This window comes from Lathyrus oleraceus, chromosome 1, assembly GCF_024323335.1.
Source record: "Lathyrus oleraceus cultivar Zhongwan6 chromosome 1, CAAS_Psat_ZW6_1.0, whole genome shotgun sequence".
NCBI classification, from domain to species: domain Eukaryota; kingdom Viridiplantae; phylum Streptophyta; class Magnoliopsida; order Fabales; family Fabaceae; genus Lathyrus; species Lathyrus oleraceus.
In genome coordinates this window covers 22,447,102-22,465,524 of record NC_066579.1, presented here as the reverse complement: position 1 = coordinate 22,465,524, position 18,423 = coordinate 22,447,102, and the positions used below count along the sequence as shown (strand labels likewise).

At 40.5% G+C, this 18,423-nt stretch overlaps 2 non-coding genes across 2 annotated transcripts; both read left to right on the top strand.

Moving 5' to 3' along the window:
* The first annotated feature begins 5,839 nt into the window (after nt 1–5,839).
* LOC127116728 (small nucleolar RNA R71) lies at nt 5,840–5,946 on the top strand. The gene has a single exon (XR_007801524.1). It is a non-coding gene; the product is annotated as a small nucleolar RNA R71 (small nucleolar RNA).
* A 12,102-nt stretch (nt 5,947–18,048) lies between these two features.
* Nucleotides 18,049–18,155, top strand: LOC127116724 (small nucleolar RNA R71). The gene has a single exon (XR_007801520.1). It is a non-coding gene; the product is annotated as a small nucleolar RNA R71 (small nucleolar RNA).
* The last annotated feature ends 268 nt before the right edge of the window (nt 18,156–18,423 follow it).

Below are 18,423 nucleotides of genomic sequence, written 5' to 3'. Positions count from 1 at the left end.
GATCTGGTAATGTGAAATAGTGTATCGCTTCGCCGTCGATCAGCAGTCTAAACATGTTGGGCTCAAAAAAAACCCTCCTCATCAGTCCTCTATCAAGACAAAAATCAATATCCAGGGTGGTGTAGAAACAGAAGGTCCTGAGGTGCAATAACTTGCGAGACAGACCCAATGCAGTAGCAATCTGTGTAACAATCCCACCGACATGGATGATGCCTACGGATGATCTGGCAACACTAGCCAAGCCCTTTAACAGAAAGTTGCCACAAGCAACAGGGCGAGACTGAGTCGCACAAAACAGTAGGAAAATCTCCTCTTCACTTAGCAGTGTCTCTGTATCTGGAAAGCCTAGGAAAGAATGTGCTAGAATCATCTGGAAGTACCTCAATGCAGGGTTGTGGATTACCTGAGAAAACTGGGTAGAAGGATCTTGGCTCCCTCCGCCGGATATTTTAGTCCAAAACTTTTCCACTTCTCTGCTCATAAAATACCCCATCGGTGTATCTGGAATAGCATCAGGAGTAGTCTGGAAACCTAGCAAATCACCAAACTCCTTGTGAGAGAATGAGTAGTCAATCCCGAACAACCTGAAAACAGCGAGTCCATCGGGTCCAGCCCAGGGGTCATAATGAAACGAGCTGAGGAACTCAAGAGTCAAGTTCCTATAAGTGTTGTTCCTGTAGTCAAACTGTTCCCACTGGAGTTGATGGCATAAAAATCTGACGCTTGGCTCTATCCCCAAGGCATCCATGCAGTCATGGTCAGGGTACCTGGTAGGAGCCATAGGGCGTCTCATGTGAACATAGTAACGCTCTCTCTGTGCATCATCTCTAAAGGCCACGTGCATGTCATCAGGGTTCTGCATTCTGTACAAGGTTAGCAAACAAGTCCTGAAAGCACATAAAACATTCAATCGTTAGTCCTGACATAATAATAATAATATAAACAAAATAAAGTAAAAGTAAAAAATAAAAGGTACAAAAAATAAGAAAAACCATGGGTTGCCTCCCATGCAGCGCTTGTTTAACGTCATTAGCTCGACGACCGATATTTAAACATCATTGGAAGGATATGGTGGATCACTCAGAGTATGGCAGGTGTATGTTGTCGGGATGTCACCTCCTTCGTAGGGCTTCAACCTCTGTCCATTGACGATGAACGGTTTACATGTCTGGTTCTTGATTTCAATAGCACCGGATCTCAGGATCTTAGATACTTCGAAAGGGCCAGTCCATCTCGAACGGAGTTTACCTGGAAAAAGTCGTAACCTAGAATCGAACAGGAGAACAGGATCGCCTATTTTGAAGTCTCTTCTTATGATTCTTTTGTCATGCCAAGCTTTTGTTCTTTCTTTGTATATGATGGCATTTTCGTAGGCAGATTGTCTGAGCTCTTCTAATTTGTGGATGTCAAGGATACGTTTCTCACCAGCTGTCAAGTAATCCAAATTCAAAGTTTTGATGGCCCAATAGGCCTTATGTTCCAATTCAAAAGGTAAGTGACATGATTTTCCATAGACCAGTTGATAAGGGGTTGTTCCTATAGGAGTTTTGAAAGCGGTTCTATAGGCCCATAATGCTTCTTGAAGTTTCTGTGACCAATCCTTTCTAGATATAGAGACAGTCTTCTCGAGGATTTGTTTTATCTCCCTATTAGATACTTCCACTTGTCCATTGGTCTGTGGGTGGTATGGTGTTGCTACTCTATGCTTAACTCCATACTTGCTTAAAAGTTTATCAAATATTCTCGATATGAAGTGCGATCCTCCATCGCTTATGACTAAACGGGGTGTTCCAAACCTGGGAAATATATAATTTTTGAATAATTTGATGACTACTCTGGTGTCGTTTGTGGGTGCGGCGATAGCTTCAATCCATTTAGACACGTAGTCAACAGCTACTAAGATGTACTGATTTCCAAAAGATGGTGGGAACGGTCCCATAAAGTCTATACCCCATACGTCGAAGAGTTCTACTTCTTGGATATTTCTTAACGGCATTTCATTACGTCTTGAAATATTTCCTGTGCGTTGGCATCTATCACACTTGACAATGAAAGCATGGACATCACGCCACATAGTAGGCCAGAATAGGCCAGCTTGAAGAATCTTGGCGTAGGTCTTAGATGTGCTTGCATGTCCACCATAGGGTGCAGAGTGACAATGCTCAATTATATTATTTACCTCTTCTTCTGGAACACAACGGCGGAAAATGCCATCTTTACCTCTCTTGAAAAGAAATGGTTCGTCCCAATAGAAGTTTCTCACATCACTATAGAACTTCTTCTTCCGGTGGTAGTTTAGATCAGGGGGTATGATGTCAGCGGCTAGATAATTAACAAAGTCTGCATACCAAGGTACATCACTTATGGCTAAGGATTTTTGAAAATGCTCATGAGGGTCTGGGTTATCTTCTTCAATGGTTTCTAGTTGGGCTATCAGTCTATCATAGGCAAAATCGTCATTTATGGGAACTGGATCAGGTTTCAGGTATTCTAGCCTAGATAGGTGATCAGCTACCACATTATCAGTGCCTTTCTTATCACGGATATCCAAATCAAACTCTTGCAGTAATAGAATCCATCGAAGTAACCTAGGCTTGGCATCCTTTTTGCTTAGTAAGTAACGAATGGCAGCATGGTCGGTATAAACTATAATCTTGGCTCCTACTAGATAAGATCTAAATTTGTCTATTGCAAAAACTACAGCTAGGAGCTCTTTTTCGGTTGTTGCGTAATTGAGCTGTGCAGCGTCTAGGGTTCTACTGGCATAATAAATCACATGTAACTTCTTATCTTTTCTCTGACCTAGAACGGCTCCAACAGCGTAATCACTGGCGTCACACATTATCTCAAACGGTTCTGACCAATCAGGGGGTTTCATTATAGGTGCTGAAGTCAGAGCTTCCTTCAGAAGATTAAATGCTTCAGTACATTTTTCATCGAAGATAAATTCAGCATCTTTCATTAAAAGACCAGTTAAGGGCTTTGTTATTTTGGAGAAATCTTTGATGAAACGTCGGTAAAATCCGGCATGTCCAAGAAAACTTCTTATCTCCCTGATAGTCTTCGGCGGTTTTAGATTCTCTATGACTTCTATTTTTGCTTTATCTACCTCTATACCTTTTTCGGAAACTATATGTCCTAAAACAATCCCTTCGGTGACCATGAAATGACATTTTTCCCAATTTAGCACAAGGTTTACCTCCACACATCTCTCCAGGATTTTCTCAAGGTTGACAAGACAATTTTTGAAATCTGATCCACAAACTGAGAAATCGTCCATAAATACTTCCATAATTCCATCTAAATAATCAGCAAAGATAGACATCATGCAGCGTTGGAAAGTTGCAGGAGCATTACAAAGTCCAAAAGGCATTCTTCTATAGGCAAAAGTTCCAACTGGGCATGTAAAGGTAGTTTTTTCTTGATCTTCGGGGTGAATAGGTATTTGGAAGAATCCTGAATATCCATCTAAATAACAAAAGTAAGAGTGTCTGGCTAGGCGCTCCAACATTCGATCTATGAATGGTAATGGGAAATGGTCCTTCCTAGTTGCTTTATTTAATTTTCTATAATCTATGCACATACGCCAACCTCCATCGGTTCTTTTTGCTACAGGTTCGCCCTTCTCGTTTTGCACGACTGTGATGCCTCCCTTTTTGGGTACTACATGCACGGGACTCACCCATTTACTGTCCGAGATCTGATATATTATACCTGCCTCTAGTAACTTAAGAACTTCAGTCTTAACTACCGCACTCATTATAGGATTTATTCTACGTTGGTGTTCTCTGGAAGGTTTTGAATCTTCTTCAAGCAAAATCCGATGCATGCATACGGATGGGCTTATTCCTTTTAGATCAGAGATCTTATATCCTAAGGCTGAGGGGTACCTACGTAAAACTTCTAATAATTGATCGGTTTCTTTTTGGTTTAAGGTAGCACTGACTATAACTGGACGATTCATATCTTCATCCAGAAATTCATATCTCAGGTTTTTAGGCAGTTCCTTAAGTTTTACGGTCGGTTTCATAGGGCAAGGCATAGGATCTGGGGTAAGAGATAAACATTCGTGAAGGTTATCATCAATGTAGGGTGTTTTATAATTGTCATCTTCCAAAATAAGGGTTGATGGCAATTTTATAGATTTATTTTCTTCTTCTTGTTCTAATTCCCTAATGCATTCTTCGATGATATCTAAGGCATAACAAGAATCTCCTATCACAGGTGCCATAAGAAATTTTGACAATATAAATTCTATCTTCTCTTCACCTACCTCAAAAGTTAGTTTTCTTTTTTAACATCTATTACGGCTCCAGCAGTCGATAAGAACGGTCTACCTAGGAGGATTGGTATGTCGTCATCTTCTTTAATGTCCATGACAACAAAATCAGTAGGTATAAACAACTGACCCACCCTAACAGGGACGTCTTCAAGTATGCCTATAGGGTATTTAACGGATCTATCGGCTAATTGAAGCGACATCTTAGTAGGTTGTAATTCTCCTAAGTTTAATCTCTCACAAACTGCTAAAGGCATTAAGCTCACACTAGCTCCTAAGTCTAGAAAAGCTTTTTCGATGACATGATTCCCTAAAATACAAGGAATGGAAAAATTTCCGGGATCTTTATCTTTCTTTGCTAACCTATCTTCGGAAATAGAATTACATTCCACGGGTTTCGGATCTTCAAGTCTACGTTTATTCGTAAGTATGTCTTTGAGAAACTTAGCATAAGAAGGTATTTGGGTGATGGCTTCTGTAAAGGGGATTTCTACGTGAAGTTTTTCTATAACCTTAACGAATTTTTGATATTGATTATCGATTTGGGTTTTCTTTAATCTTTGAGGGTATGGTATTGGTGGTTTGTATGGCGGTGGTGGTACATAGGTTTTATTTTTAGGTTCTTCTCCTTTTTCTTGACTTTCCGGGGTTTCAGGCTTCTCTGGTTCCTTTTCCTCACTCCTCTCAGAAGTTTCAGGCTCACTTAATCTAGGGTTTAAAGGCTCCTTATAAGCGGTTCCACTTCGTAGAGTAATGGCATTAGCTTGCCCTTTCGGGTTTTGTTGAGGTTGTCCAGGGAACTGTCCTCCAGGGGTAGTCTGTGGGGCTTGGTTTAACGCTACCTGAGAGATCTGGGTTTCAAGCATCTTATTATGAGTAATGATTTGATCAACCTTGGTTCCTAACTGGGTAATTAGTTCGTTAACATGGACGCTTTGGTTCATGAACTCTTTGTTTTTCTGTTTTTGAGCAACGATGAAATCTTTTACAATTTCTTCAAAGCTCGGGTTTGGCGGTACAGGTTGCATAGGTTGATTTGTTCTAGGGGCTTGGTAACCTTGTTGTCTCGGAGGTGCGGTATTTTGAATAGGGTTATTATTTTTGTAGGAGAAGTTTGGGTGATTCCTCCATCCAGGGTTATATGTGTTAGAAAATGGGTTCCCTTGGGTATAGTTCACTTGCTCAGTGTTGGTTTCATTTAACAGATTGCATTCGGCGGATTGGTGTCCTTGCGTTCTACATATCTCACAATTCGGCGAAACTGCGGCTACAGTATTCGGAGTTGTACACATATGTTCGACTCTAAGGGCCAACGCGTCCATTTTAGCCTGCATCATGTCTATAGAGCTTAGCTCATGTATTCCTCCTTGGGCTTCCTTCTTTTCCACTGTCGCTCGTTCTACTCCCCATGATTGATGGTTTTGGGCCATATCCTCGATAAGGGCACTAGCTTCAGGGTAAGGTTTATTCATCAGTGCGCCACCAGCGGCAGCGTCGATGGTCATCTTAGTGTTATAATGAAGTCCATTATAGAAGGTTTGGATGATTAGCCAATTCTCTAAGCCATGGTGTGGGCATGCTCTTAATAGTTCTTTATATCTCTCCCAGGCTTCGAACAACGACTCTCCTTGGAGTTGGGTAAATCTAGTTATAAGGTTTCGAAGAAGAGCGGTCTTACTTGGGGGAAAATATCTAGCAAGAAAAACTTTCCTAAGGTCATCCCAAGTTGTTATTGAATTGGGTGGAAGGGAATCTAACCATGATAGAGCTTTATCTCTGAGGGAAAAGGGAAATAATCTTAAGCGTATCGCCTCAGGAGAAGCTCCATTGGTTTTAAAGGTGTCTGCTAACTGAAGAAAGTTTTTTAAATGTTGGTTTGGGTTATCAGTAGCGAGACCTGAGAATTGTCTCTGTTGCACTAATTGCAGCAGGGATGGTTTAAGTTCAAAATTATTGGCTGGGATAACGGGGTTTACTATACTGGAACTAGGTTCCTCGTTTGATGGTTGGGCGAAGTCCTTAAGAGGTCTTCGGTTTTGTTCTTCGGCCATAGCTATCCTATTCCTATGGAAAAATAAACGTGCGCGAGCGTAACGTTCAGGTTCAGCTAGAGGGTCTACTAAACTTCCGGCACTGCGAGTCTTTCGCATTGACCGGTGGGTAACAACCTTAGTCTAAACGGTATAACTACAGGGTAATGAAATTTGACGAAATTGGTCCCGGCAACGGCGCCAAAAACTTGATGCGTGTTTTTCGCAAGTGTACGAATCACGTCAAAGTAATATAAAAGATTATCGAATCCACAGAGACCAAGTGTCAATCTATCAAACCTGTTGTTATGGTGTGTATCTAAGGCAACTATTTTTAAGGGTTTTAATAAGGGTGCAATGGTAAATAAAATTATAATTTTAAATAATAAATAAAGACAGGCTCGAATCTAATTCACGCAATCAATGATAATCCAGTACTTGTTAGTGGAACTACTTATGGGCAATGTTTTCTCCTTTGAAAAGAACTAATTTAACAGGAACTGTCGCTTTCGCGTATTCAGAACCGAGTTATACTCTCTAATCAACCCATCCTATTGTCACGGATAAAAAGGTGCGTACTGCGTTAGAGTAGTAAACCTATTTTTAAGAAATATAGTATCTTAACTAAGTTGAAAAGTATTTTAACCTGGACTTCTTAGCAAAAAGAGGTTCTTACGAACCAGAGTTTAAACTTCCTAACGCGTCCGAAAATCGTTTTAAAATCTCTTTTCTTTTTAATCTAAAATCTCCTAATAAACTAGACAAAGCGCTTTTGGCTGTTTTTGAAATAGTTAAAAACAATTACTTGAATTGAAAGATAAAATAGCCCTTAGGTGTTTCCACGAACAATTATACTGATTACTGGTTTAATTACGATCCTTACATTCTAACCTTTATAGAATTAGTTAGACATGATAAAGTAAATATTCTTTTTATAGTTTTTCATAAAAGTAATTTAAAGCGAGTGCGGATAATAAACAAAGTAAAGTGCGAGTGCAGGAAATAAACAACGTAAATGTGCGAGTGCAGGAAATAAACAACGTAAATGTGCGAGTGCAGGAAATAAACAACGTAAATGTGCGAGTGCAGGAAATAAACAACGTAAATGTGCGAGTGCAGGAAATAAATAAAAGTAAAATACGAACTTGAATTAAAATGGCGGCAGGATTAACTTCCTCCAGAGTGCTCCAAAAACTCGAACCACAGACAGATTACAGACTCGATCACTCGATTGCAGAGGCACCCCGATGTGGAATGGCAACTGCTTTATAACTGATATATGCCTAGAGAATTCTAATTCTGGATGAAGAAAAACGAAAATCTAAGGTCCTATTTATAGTAAAAACTGAAAGCATGAAATGACAGGGACGCCCCTCCACTAAAAAGTGGAGGTTACTGATTTTGGCCTTGTGGCGCCCGCCACAGGCCTATGGCGCCCGCCATGGTCCCTACAGGGGATGATGGAGTGGGGATCGTGGGTCTTGACGGTTGAGGAGTGGTCTTGAGACGTGGCCACGTCATGGCTAACCCCATGGCGCCCGCCACGGTGGGTGCCGTAAGTGCAAAACGCTGAATTTCTAGGTTTTCGCCCGTTTTCACTCCTTTTTCGCTCCTTTTCCCGATTCGAGCTCCGATTATTATAAAAACCTGAAAACATAAGAAAATAAAGAAATAACAAAGCAAAACAACAATAAAAGCTAAGAATGCATGCGAAATCGGAGTCAGAAATACGGTGAATTTTAGTGTGATCAAATTAAAAACTTGATGCGTGTTTTTCGCAAGTGTACGAATCACGTCAAAGTAATATAAAAGATTATCGAATCCACAGAGACCAAGTGTCAATCTATCAAACCTGTTGTTATGGTGTGTATCTAAGGCAACTATTTTTAAGGGTTTTAATAAGGGTGCAATGGTAAATAAAATTATAATTTTAAATAATAAATAAAGACAGGCTCGAATGTAATTCACGCAATCAATGATAATCCAGTACTTGTTAGTGGAACTACTTATGGGCAATGTTTTCTCCTTTGAAAAGAACTAATTTAACAGGAACTGTCGCTTTCGCGTATTCAGAACCGAGTTGTACTCTCTAATCAACCCCTCCTATTGTCACGGATAAAAAGGTGCGTACTGCGTTAGAGTAGTAAACCTATTTTTAAGAAATATAGTATCTTAACTAAGTTGAAAAGTATTTTAACCTGGACTTCTTAGCAAAAAGAGGTTCTTACGAACCAGAGTTTAAACTTCCTAACGCGTCCGAAAATTGTTTTAAAATCTCTTTTCTTTTTAATCTAAAATCTCCTAATAAACTAGACAAAGCGCTTTTGGCTGTTTTTGAAATAGTTAAAAACAATTACTTGAATTGAAAGATAAAATAGCCCTTAGGTGTTTCCACGAACAATTATACTGATTACTGGTTTAATTACGATCCTTACATTCTAACCTTTATAGAATTAGTTAGACATGATAAAGTAAATATTCTTTTTATAGTTTTTCATAAAAGTAATTTAAAGCGAGTGCAGGAAATAAACAACGTAAATGTGCGAGTGCAGGAAATAAACAACGTAAATGTGCGAGTGCAGGAAATAAACAACGTAAATGTGCGAGTGCAGGAAATAAACAACGTAAATGTGCGAGTGCAAGAAATAAACAACGTAAATGTGCGAGTGCAGGAAATAAACAAAAGTAAAATACGAACTTGAATTAAAATGGCGGCAGGATTAACTTCCTCCAGAGTGCTCCAAAAACTCGAACCACAGACAGATTACAGACTCGATCACTCGATTGCAGAGGCACCCCGATGTGGAATGGCAACTGCTTTATAACTGATATATGCCTAGAGAATTCTAATTCTGGATGAAGAAAAACGAAAATCTAAGGTCCTATTTATAGTAAAAACTGAAAGCATGAAATGACAGGGACGCCCCTCCACTAAAAAGTGGAGGTTACTGATTTTGGCCTTGTGGCGCCCGCCACAGGCCTATGGCGCCCGCCATGGTCCCTACAGGGGATGATGGAGTGGGGATCGTGGGTCTTGACGATTGAGGAGTGGTCTTGAGACGTGGCCACGTCATGGCTACCCCATGGCGCCCGCCACGGTGGGTGCCGTAAGTGCAAAACGCTGAATTTCTAGGTTTTCGCCCGTTTTCACTCCTTTTTCGCTCCTTTTCCCGATTCAAGCTCCGATTATTATAAAAACCTGAAAACATAAGAAAACAAAGAAATAACAAAGCAAAACAACAATAAAAGCTAAGAATGCATGCGAAATCGGAGTCAGAAATACGGTGAATTTTAGTGTGATCAAATTCTCCCACACTTAAACCTTTGCTTGTCCTCAAGCAAACATTAAAGCTTAAGAAAATATGGTGTCAACACTTGTCTTTGGGCTAAAGGGATTCTAAGTTCAAGTCAGGATGCAGTGACAGATACTAACTAAGTGAACCAAGGGTACCATAGTAACACAAACACAAACTTCAATCCTATATTAACCACTCCATATCATCCCACAATACCTAGGCCTATCTTCTCATCTTTTTGTGTCCTTTTCATTCAGGCGCAATCACATTAAGCCCGTTATCTGTACATGCTTCATAGTAGAGTGACCGGTTAGTGATTCTGATCCATAACATAAGGTTTCTGGCACATAAGCATGTGTAAACCTGTTTTATTTCGCCTAAATGTAGCTGCGGGGGATCGGATCGTAATCCGCCCTACCAAGTTCAGTGCCAGATACCTCTGAACAACTAACAATAGGTGACTTGCAAAATTATTTTTTTTTTTTTTTTTTTCTTTTTTTTTCGGTTTAAATGACTTTGTGAGGGTCACCTATACCAGAGTTTGCCTTTTTTTTTTTTTTTTTTTTTTTTTTAGTATTAGCACTGGATCATTCACTTATGTTCATCGGCCCCCTACGTAGAGCATGCTTAAGCCGGAGCTGACTGCTAAGATAAACTACTTAGGACAATTTTTAAAATGATAGTAAAGGCCAAGATGGTGGGGTTTAGGAGTGATTCCTATATTCAAGAGGTCTATGGTGCTAAAATGGTTCTGATGTTTCAAAAAGTTGACCTAGGTCACTACATCCTAATCTAAACCTGTCCCAAAGCCCAAAAAACATGTGAAACAACATCATTTTCTTTTTTAAAAATTTTCTGGTAAGGCTAAGGAAATGGGAAAAAATGAAGATGAACTAAAAAGACACTATACTGGTGACTCGTCAGACTCATGCATTATCTAAGAAAATTAAATTACTGAAAGGAAATAACTGAAAGGAAATAATTAACTAGAAAGGGAAATGACAGAAAGCAATAAAATCCCCTCCCACACTTAGATCGAACATTGTCCCCAATGTTTCGAAATAAGATAAGGGGGGTAACCTGAAAAAGACTACTGAGGAGGGGCACTGGTGCCTTCGCCGTCCTGATGTGATGGTCTGGAACGACGGGATCTACTACGATGCTGGTCCCTTCGGTCGAGTCGTGCTGATAAAGCAGCCTGAGCACTCCGAACCTCTCGAAGGTTACCTAAGATGGAACCCTGAGTGGCCTCGACAAGCTGGTAGTGTTGGCTGTTGAACTCTCTCTGACGGTTCTGCTTTAATGAGATATCGTTCAAGGTACGGCAAACGTTGCTATAGGCACGATCCGAAACCAATCGCGATTGTTGCATGAAGCTCATATTGTCCGTCAGCTGCTGTGAAATAGTAGAGAGAAGGCCATCACGCCTTTCTTCTCTAGCTGTCATATCACGCCACATCTCCTCGGTGACATGGAATCCAGGAGCAGTACCTAGTCGAGAGAATTTCTCGACTTTGAAGCCTTTGAATAATTTTCCGTTGCCTTTCGCCCGGTCTTCCATCACGAAGAAGAAATCCGTTGAACTCCATTGTTGAATGCTCCTTAGGTAGTGAAAATGGTAGAAAAAGTGGTTTATGAGGGAATGATAAAGTTTTGATTTTTTTGGTTTTCTGATGGATGAAAATGGAAATGGATGTTGGATATGTTTTATGGATGGTGGGTATTTTGGAAATGAGGGAGCTTTAATGGGGTTCAAGGAGGATTTGGAAGGTTGGAAAAATGGGTTTTTGGTGAAGAAAGGGATGAAAATGGTGGAAATGGGGATTCAGCCCCGTACTTGTTGTTGGTACGGTGTGGCGCCCGCCACAGGGCCTATGGCGCCCGCCACAAGGCCAATTCCTGGGCTTGTGGTTTTGGATCCTCCTTTTGGGCCTTCTTGCACCTTTGTCTTCCGGGGGGTCTGAATAGCGTTTTTCTTCTTCTTTTCAAGGCTTGAGGCTTGCATATTTTTGTAAAGACAAAAATGAAAATATTTTTGTCTTATATTTTTTTTTTCTTTGCACGACAAAAAAAATAAAATAATTAAAGAAACAAAAGAAAAAGAAAAAGTTAACATTAGTGCATAATATGTATATATATAAGAAATTCAGAGTGCATGAAAATATAAAAGCTGCAGTAAAGTAAAATATGTCTGGAAATGCGATAAATAAAATACTAGGGTAATGCTGTCAGGGTAGAATGAGTCATGTGGTAGGCGTCTTTTCCTGGCTTGATCCACGAAACTCAGCTATCTCCCTCCGAAGCTCTTCAATCTCCTGATGTAGAGCATCGGTCTCTGAGGCATGAGTGAGATCAGAAACCTGCATCTGTAACTCTAAGTCTGCCACTTCCTGCTTGAGCAGGGCAGTCTCCTTACGGAGCTCATAAATCTGTGTTTGTAGGTCAGGTGGCTGCAGAGACAAATTGTTAGACATAACAGTGATCTGGGGAGTAAGAGGTGTAGGAGTGTACTCAGCGGCGGGAGGCGATTTCGGCTCTTCGACAGTCTCTCCATAACCCTCTAGAGCATAACTCCAATTTTCAGGATCATGGACACTGGTCATCAGCTGATCTGGTAATGTGAAATAGTGTATCGCTTCGCCGTCAATCAGCAGTCTAAACATGTTGGGCTCAAAAAAAACCCTCCTCATCAGTCCTCTATCAAGACAAAAATCAATATCCAGGGTGGTGTAGAAACAGAAGGTCCTGAGGTGCAATAACTTGCGAGACAGACCCAATGCAGTAGCAATCTGTGTAACAATCCCACCGACATGGATGATGCCTACGGATGATCTGGCAACACTAGCCAAGCCCTTTAACAGAAAGTTGCCACAAGCAACAGGGCGAGACTGAGTCGCACAAAACAGTAGGAAAATCTCCTCTTCACTTAGCAGTGTCTCTGTATCTGGAAAACCTAGGAAAGAATGTGCTAGAATCATCTGGAAGTACCTCAATGCAGGGTTGTGGATTACCTGAGAAAACTGGGTAGAAGGATCTTGGCTCCCTCCGCCGGATATTTTAGTCCAAAACTTTTCCACTTCTCTGCTCATAAAATACCCCATCGGTGTATCTGGAATAGCATCAGGAGTAGTCTGGAAACCTAGCAAATCACCAAACTCCTTGTGAGAGAATGAGTAGTCAATCCCGAACAACCTGAAAACAGCGAGTCCATCGGGTCCAGCCCAGGGGTCATAATGAAACGAGCTGAGGAACTCAAGAGTCAAGTTCCTATAAGTGTTGTTCCTGTAGTCAAACTGTTCCCACTGGAGTTGATGGCATAAAAATCTGACGCTTGGCTCTATCCCCAAGGCATCCATGCAGTCATGGTCAGGGTACCTGGTAGGAGCCATAGGGCGTCTCATGTGAACATAGTAACGCTCTCTCTGTGCATCATCTCTAAAGGCCACGTGCATGTCATCAGGGTTCTGCATTCTGTACAAGGTTAGCAAACAAGTCCTGAAAGCACATAAAACATTCAATCGTTAGTCCTGACATAATAATAATAATATAAACAAAATAAAGTAAAAGTAAAAAATAAAAGGTACAAAAAATAAGAAAAACCATGGGTTGCCTCCCATGCAGCGCTTGTTTAACGTCATTAGCTCGACGACCGATATTTAAACATCATTGGAAGGATATGGTGGATCACTCAGAGTATGGCAGGTGTATGTTGTCGGGATGTCACCTCCTTCGTAGGGCTTCAACCTCTGTCCATTGACGATGAACGGTTTACATGTCTGGTTCTTGATTTCAATAGCACCGGATCTCAGGATCTTAGATACTTCGAAAGGGCCAGTCCATCTCGAACGGAGTTTACCTGGAAAAAGTCGTAACCTAGAATCGAACAGGAGAACAGGATCGCCTATTTTGAAGTCTCTTCTTATGATTCTTTTGTCATGCCAAGCTTTTGTTCTTTCTTTGTATATGATGGCATTTTCGTAGGCAGATTGTCTGAGCTCTTCTAATTTGTGGATGTCAAGGATACGTTTCTCACCAGCTGTCAAGTAATCCAAATTCAAAGTTTTGATGGCCCAATAGGCCTTATGTTCCAATTCAAAAGGTAAGTGACATGATTTTCCATAGACCAGTTGATAAGGGGTTGTTCCTATAGGAGTTTTGAAAGCGGTTCTATAGGCCCATAATGCTTCTTGAAGTTTCTGTGACCAATCCTTTCTAGATATAGAGACAGTCTTCTCGAGGATTTGTTTTATCTCCCTATTAGATACTTCCACTTGTCCATTGGTCTGTGGGTGGTATGGTGTTGCTACTCTATGCTTAACTCCATACTTGCTTAAAAGTTTATCAAATATTCTCGATATGAAGTGCGATCCTCCATCGCTTATGACTAAACGGGGTGTTCCAAACCTGGGAAATATATAATTTTTGAATAATTTGATGACTACTCTGGTGTCGTTTGTGGGTGCGGCGATAGCTTCAATCCATTTAGACACGTAGTCAACAGCTACTAAGATGTACTGATTTCCAAAGATGGTGGGAACGGTCCCATAAAGTCTATACCCCATACGTCGAAGAGTTCTACTTCTTGGATATTTCTTAACGGCATTTCATTACGTCTTGAAATATTTCCTGTGCGTTGGCATCTATCACACTTGACAATGAAAGCATGGACATCACGCCACATAGTAGGCCAGAATAGGCCAGCTTGAAGAATCTTGGCGTAGGTCTTAGATGTGCTTGCATGTCCACCATAGGGTGCAGAGTGACAATGCTCAATTATATTATTTACCTCTTCTTCTGGAACACAACGGCGGAAAATGCCATCTTTACCTCTCTTGAAAAGAAATGGTTCGTCCCAATAGAAGTTTCTCACATCACTATAGAACTTCTTCTTCCGGTGGTAGTTTAGATCAGGGGGTATGATGTCAGCGGCTAGATAATTAACAAAGTCTGCATACCAAGGTACATCACTTATGGCTAAGGATTTTTGAAAATGCTCATGAGGGTCTGGGTTATCTTCTTCAATGGTTTCTAGTTGGGCTATCAGTCTATCATAGGCAAAATCGTCATTTATGGGAACTGGATCAGGTTTCAGGTATTCTAGCCTAGATAGGTGATCAGCTACCACATTATCAGTGCCTTTCTTATCACGGATATCCAAATCAAACTCTTGCAGTAATAGAATCCATCGAAGTAACCTAGGCTTGGCATCCTTTTTGCTTAGTAAGTAACGAATGGCAGCATGGTCGGTATAAACTATAATCTTGGCTCCTACTAGATAAGATCTAAATTTGTCTATTACAAAAACTACAGCTAGGAGCTCTTTTTCGGTTGTTGCGTAATTGAGCTGTGCAGCGTCTAGGGTTCTACTGGCATAATAAATCACATGTAACTTCTTATCTTTTCTCTGACCTAGAACGGCTCCAACAGCGTAATCACTGGCGTCACACATTATCTCAAACGGTTCTGACCAATCAGGGGGTTTCATTATAGGTGCTGAAGTCAGAGCTTCCTTCAGAAGATTAAATGCTTCAGTACATTTTTCATCGAAGATAAATTCAGCATCTTTCATTAAAAGACCAGTTAAGGGCTTTGTTATTTTGGAGAAATCTTTGATGAAACGTCGGTAAAATCCGGCATGTCCAAGAAAACTTCTTATCTCCCTGATAGTCTTCGGCGGTTTTAGATTCTCTATGACTTCTATTTTTGCTTTATCTACCTCTATACCTTTTTCGGAAACTATATGTCCTAAAACAATCCCTTCGGTGACCATGAAATGACATTTTTCCCAATTTAGCACAAGGTTTACCTCCACACATCTCTCCAGGATTTTCTCAAGGTTGACAAGACAATTTTTGAAATCTGATCCACAAACTGAGAAATCGTCCATAAATACTTCCATAATTCCATCTAAATAATCAGCAAAGATAGACATCATGCAGCGTTGGAAAGTTGCAGGAGCATTACAAAGTCCAAAAGGCATTCTTCTATAGGCAAAAGTTCCAACTGGGCATGTAAAGGTAGTTTTTTCTTGATCTTCGGGGTGAATAGGTATTTGGAAGAATCCTGAATATCCATCTAAATAACAAAAGTAAGAGTGTCTGGCTAGGCGCTCCAACATTCGATCTATGAATGGTAATGGGAAATGGTCCTTCCTAGTTGCTTTATTTAATTTTCTATAATCTATGCACATACGCCAACCTCCATCGGTTCTTTTTGCTACAGGTTCGCCCTTCTCGTTTTGCACGACTGTGATGCCTCCCTTTTTGGGTACTACATGCACGGGACTCACCCATTTACTGTCCGAGATCTGATATATTATACCTGCCTCTAGTAACTTAAGAACTTCAGTCTTAACTACCGCACTCATTATAGGATTTATTCTACGTTGGTGTTCTCTGGAAGGTTTTGAATCTTCTTCAAGCAAAATCCGATGCATGCATACGGATGGGCTTATTCCTTTTAGATCAGAGATCTTATATCCTAAGGCTGAGGGGTACCTACGTAAAACTTCTAATAATTGATCGGTTTCTTTTGGTTTAAGGTAGCACTGACTATAACTGGACGATTCATATCTTCATCCAGAAATTCATATCTCAGGTTTTTAGGCAGTTCCTTAAGTTTTACGGTCGGTTTCATAGGGCAAGGCATAGGATCTGGGGTAAGAGATAAACATTCGTGAAGGTTATCATCAATGTAGGGTGTTTTATAATTGTCATCTTCCAAAATAAGGGTTGATGGCAATTTTATAGATTTATTTTCTTCTTCTTGTTCTAATTCCCTAATGCATTCTTCGATGATATCTAAGGCATAACAAGAATCTCCTATCACAGGTGCCATAAGAAATTTTGACAATATAAATTCTATCTTCTCTTCACCTACCTCAAAAGTTAGTTTTCCTTTTTTAACATCTATTACGGCTCCAGCAGTCGATAAGAACGGTCTACCTAGGAGGATTGGTATGTCGTCATCTTCTTTAATGTCCATGACAACAAAATCAGTAGGTATAAACAACTGACCCACCCTAACAGGGACGTCTTCAAGTATGCCTATAGGGTATTTAATGGATCTATCGGCTAATTGAAGCGACATCTTAGTAGGTTGTAATTCTCCTAAGTTTAATCTCTCACAAACTGCTAAAGGCATTAAGCTCACACTAGCTCCTAAGTCTAGAAAAGCTTTTTCGATGACATGATTCCCTAAAATACAAGGAATGGAAAAATTTCCGGGATCTTTATCTTTCTTTGCTAACCTATCTTCGGAAATAGAATTACATTCCACGGGTTTCGGATCTTCAAGTCTACGTTTATTCGTAAGTATGTCTTTGAGAAACTTAGCATAAGAAGGTATTTGGGTGATGGCTTCTGTAAAGGGATTTCTACGTGAAGTTTTTCTATAACCTTAACGAATTTTGATATTGATTATCGATTTGGGTTTTCTTTAATCTTTGAGGGTATGGTATTGGTGGTTTGTATGGCGGTGGTGGTACATAGGTTTTATTTTTAGGTTCTTCTCCTTTTTCTTGACTTTCCGGGGTTTCAGGCTTCTCTGGTTCCTTTTCCTCACTCCTCTCAGAAGTTTCAGGCTCACTTAATCTAGGGTTTAAAGGCTCCTTATAAGCGGTTCCACTTCGTAGAGTAATGGCATTAGCTTGCCCTTTCGGGTTTGTTGAGGTTGTCCAGGGAACTGTCCTCCAGGGGTAGTCTGTGGGGCTTGGTTTAACGCTACCTGAGAGATCTGGGTTTCAAGCATCTTATTATGAGTAATGATTTGATCAACCTTGGTTCCTAACTGGGTAATTAGTTCGTTAACATGGACGCTTTGGTTCATGAACTCTTTGTTTTTCTGTTTTTGAGCAGCGATGAAATCTTTTACAATTTCTTCAAAGCTCGGGTTTGGCGGTACAGGTTGCATAGGTTGATTTGTTCTAGGGGCTTGGTAACCTTGTTGTCTCGGAGGTGCGGTATTTTGAATAGGGTTATTATTTTTGTAGGAGAAGTTTGGGTGATTCCTCCATCCAGGGTTATATGTGTTAGAAAATGGGTTCCCTTGGGTATAGTTCACTTGCTCAGTGTTGGTTTCATTTAACAGATTGCATTCGGCGGATTGGTGTCCTTGCGTTCCACATATCTCACAATTCGGCGAAACTGCGGCTACAGTATTCGGAGTTGTACACATATGTTCGACTCTAAGGGCCAACGCGTCCATTTTAGCCTGCATCATGTCTATAGAGCTTAGCTCATGTATTCCTCCTTGGGCTTCCTTCTTTTCCACTGTCGCTCGTTCTACTCCCCATGATTGATGGTTTTGGGCCATATCCTCGATAAGGGCACTAGCTTCAGGGTAAGGTTTATTCATCAGTGCGCCACCAGCGGCAGCGTCGATGGTCATCTTAGTGTTATAATGAAGTCCATTATAGAAGGTTTGGATGATTAGCCAATTCTCTAAGCCATGGTGTGGGCATGCTCTTAATAGTTCTTTATATCTCTCCCAGGCTTCGAACAACGACTCTCCTTGGAGTTGGGTAAATCTAGTTATAAGGTTTCGAAGAAAAGCGGTCTTACTTGGGGGAAAATATCTAGCAAGAAAAACTTTCCTAAGGTCATCCCAAGTTGTTATTGAATTGGGTGGAAGGGAATCTAACCATGATAGAGCTTTATCTCTGAGGGAAAAGGGAAATAATCTTAAGCGTATCGCCTCAGGAGAAGCTCCATTGGTTTTAAAGGTGTCTGCTAACTGAAGAAAGTTTTTTAAATGTTGGTTTGGGTTATCAGTAGCGAGACCTGAGAATTGTCTCTGTTGCACTAATTGCAGCAGGGAT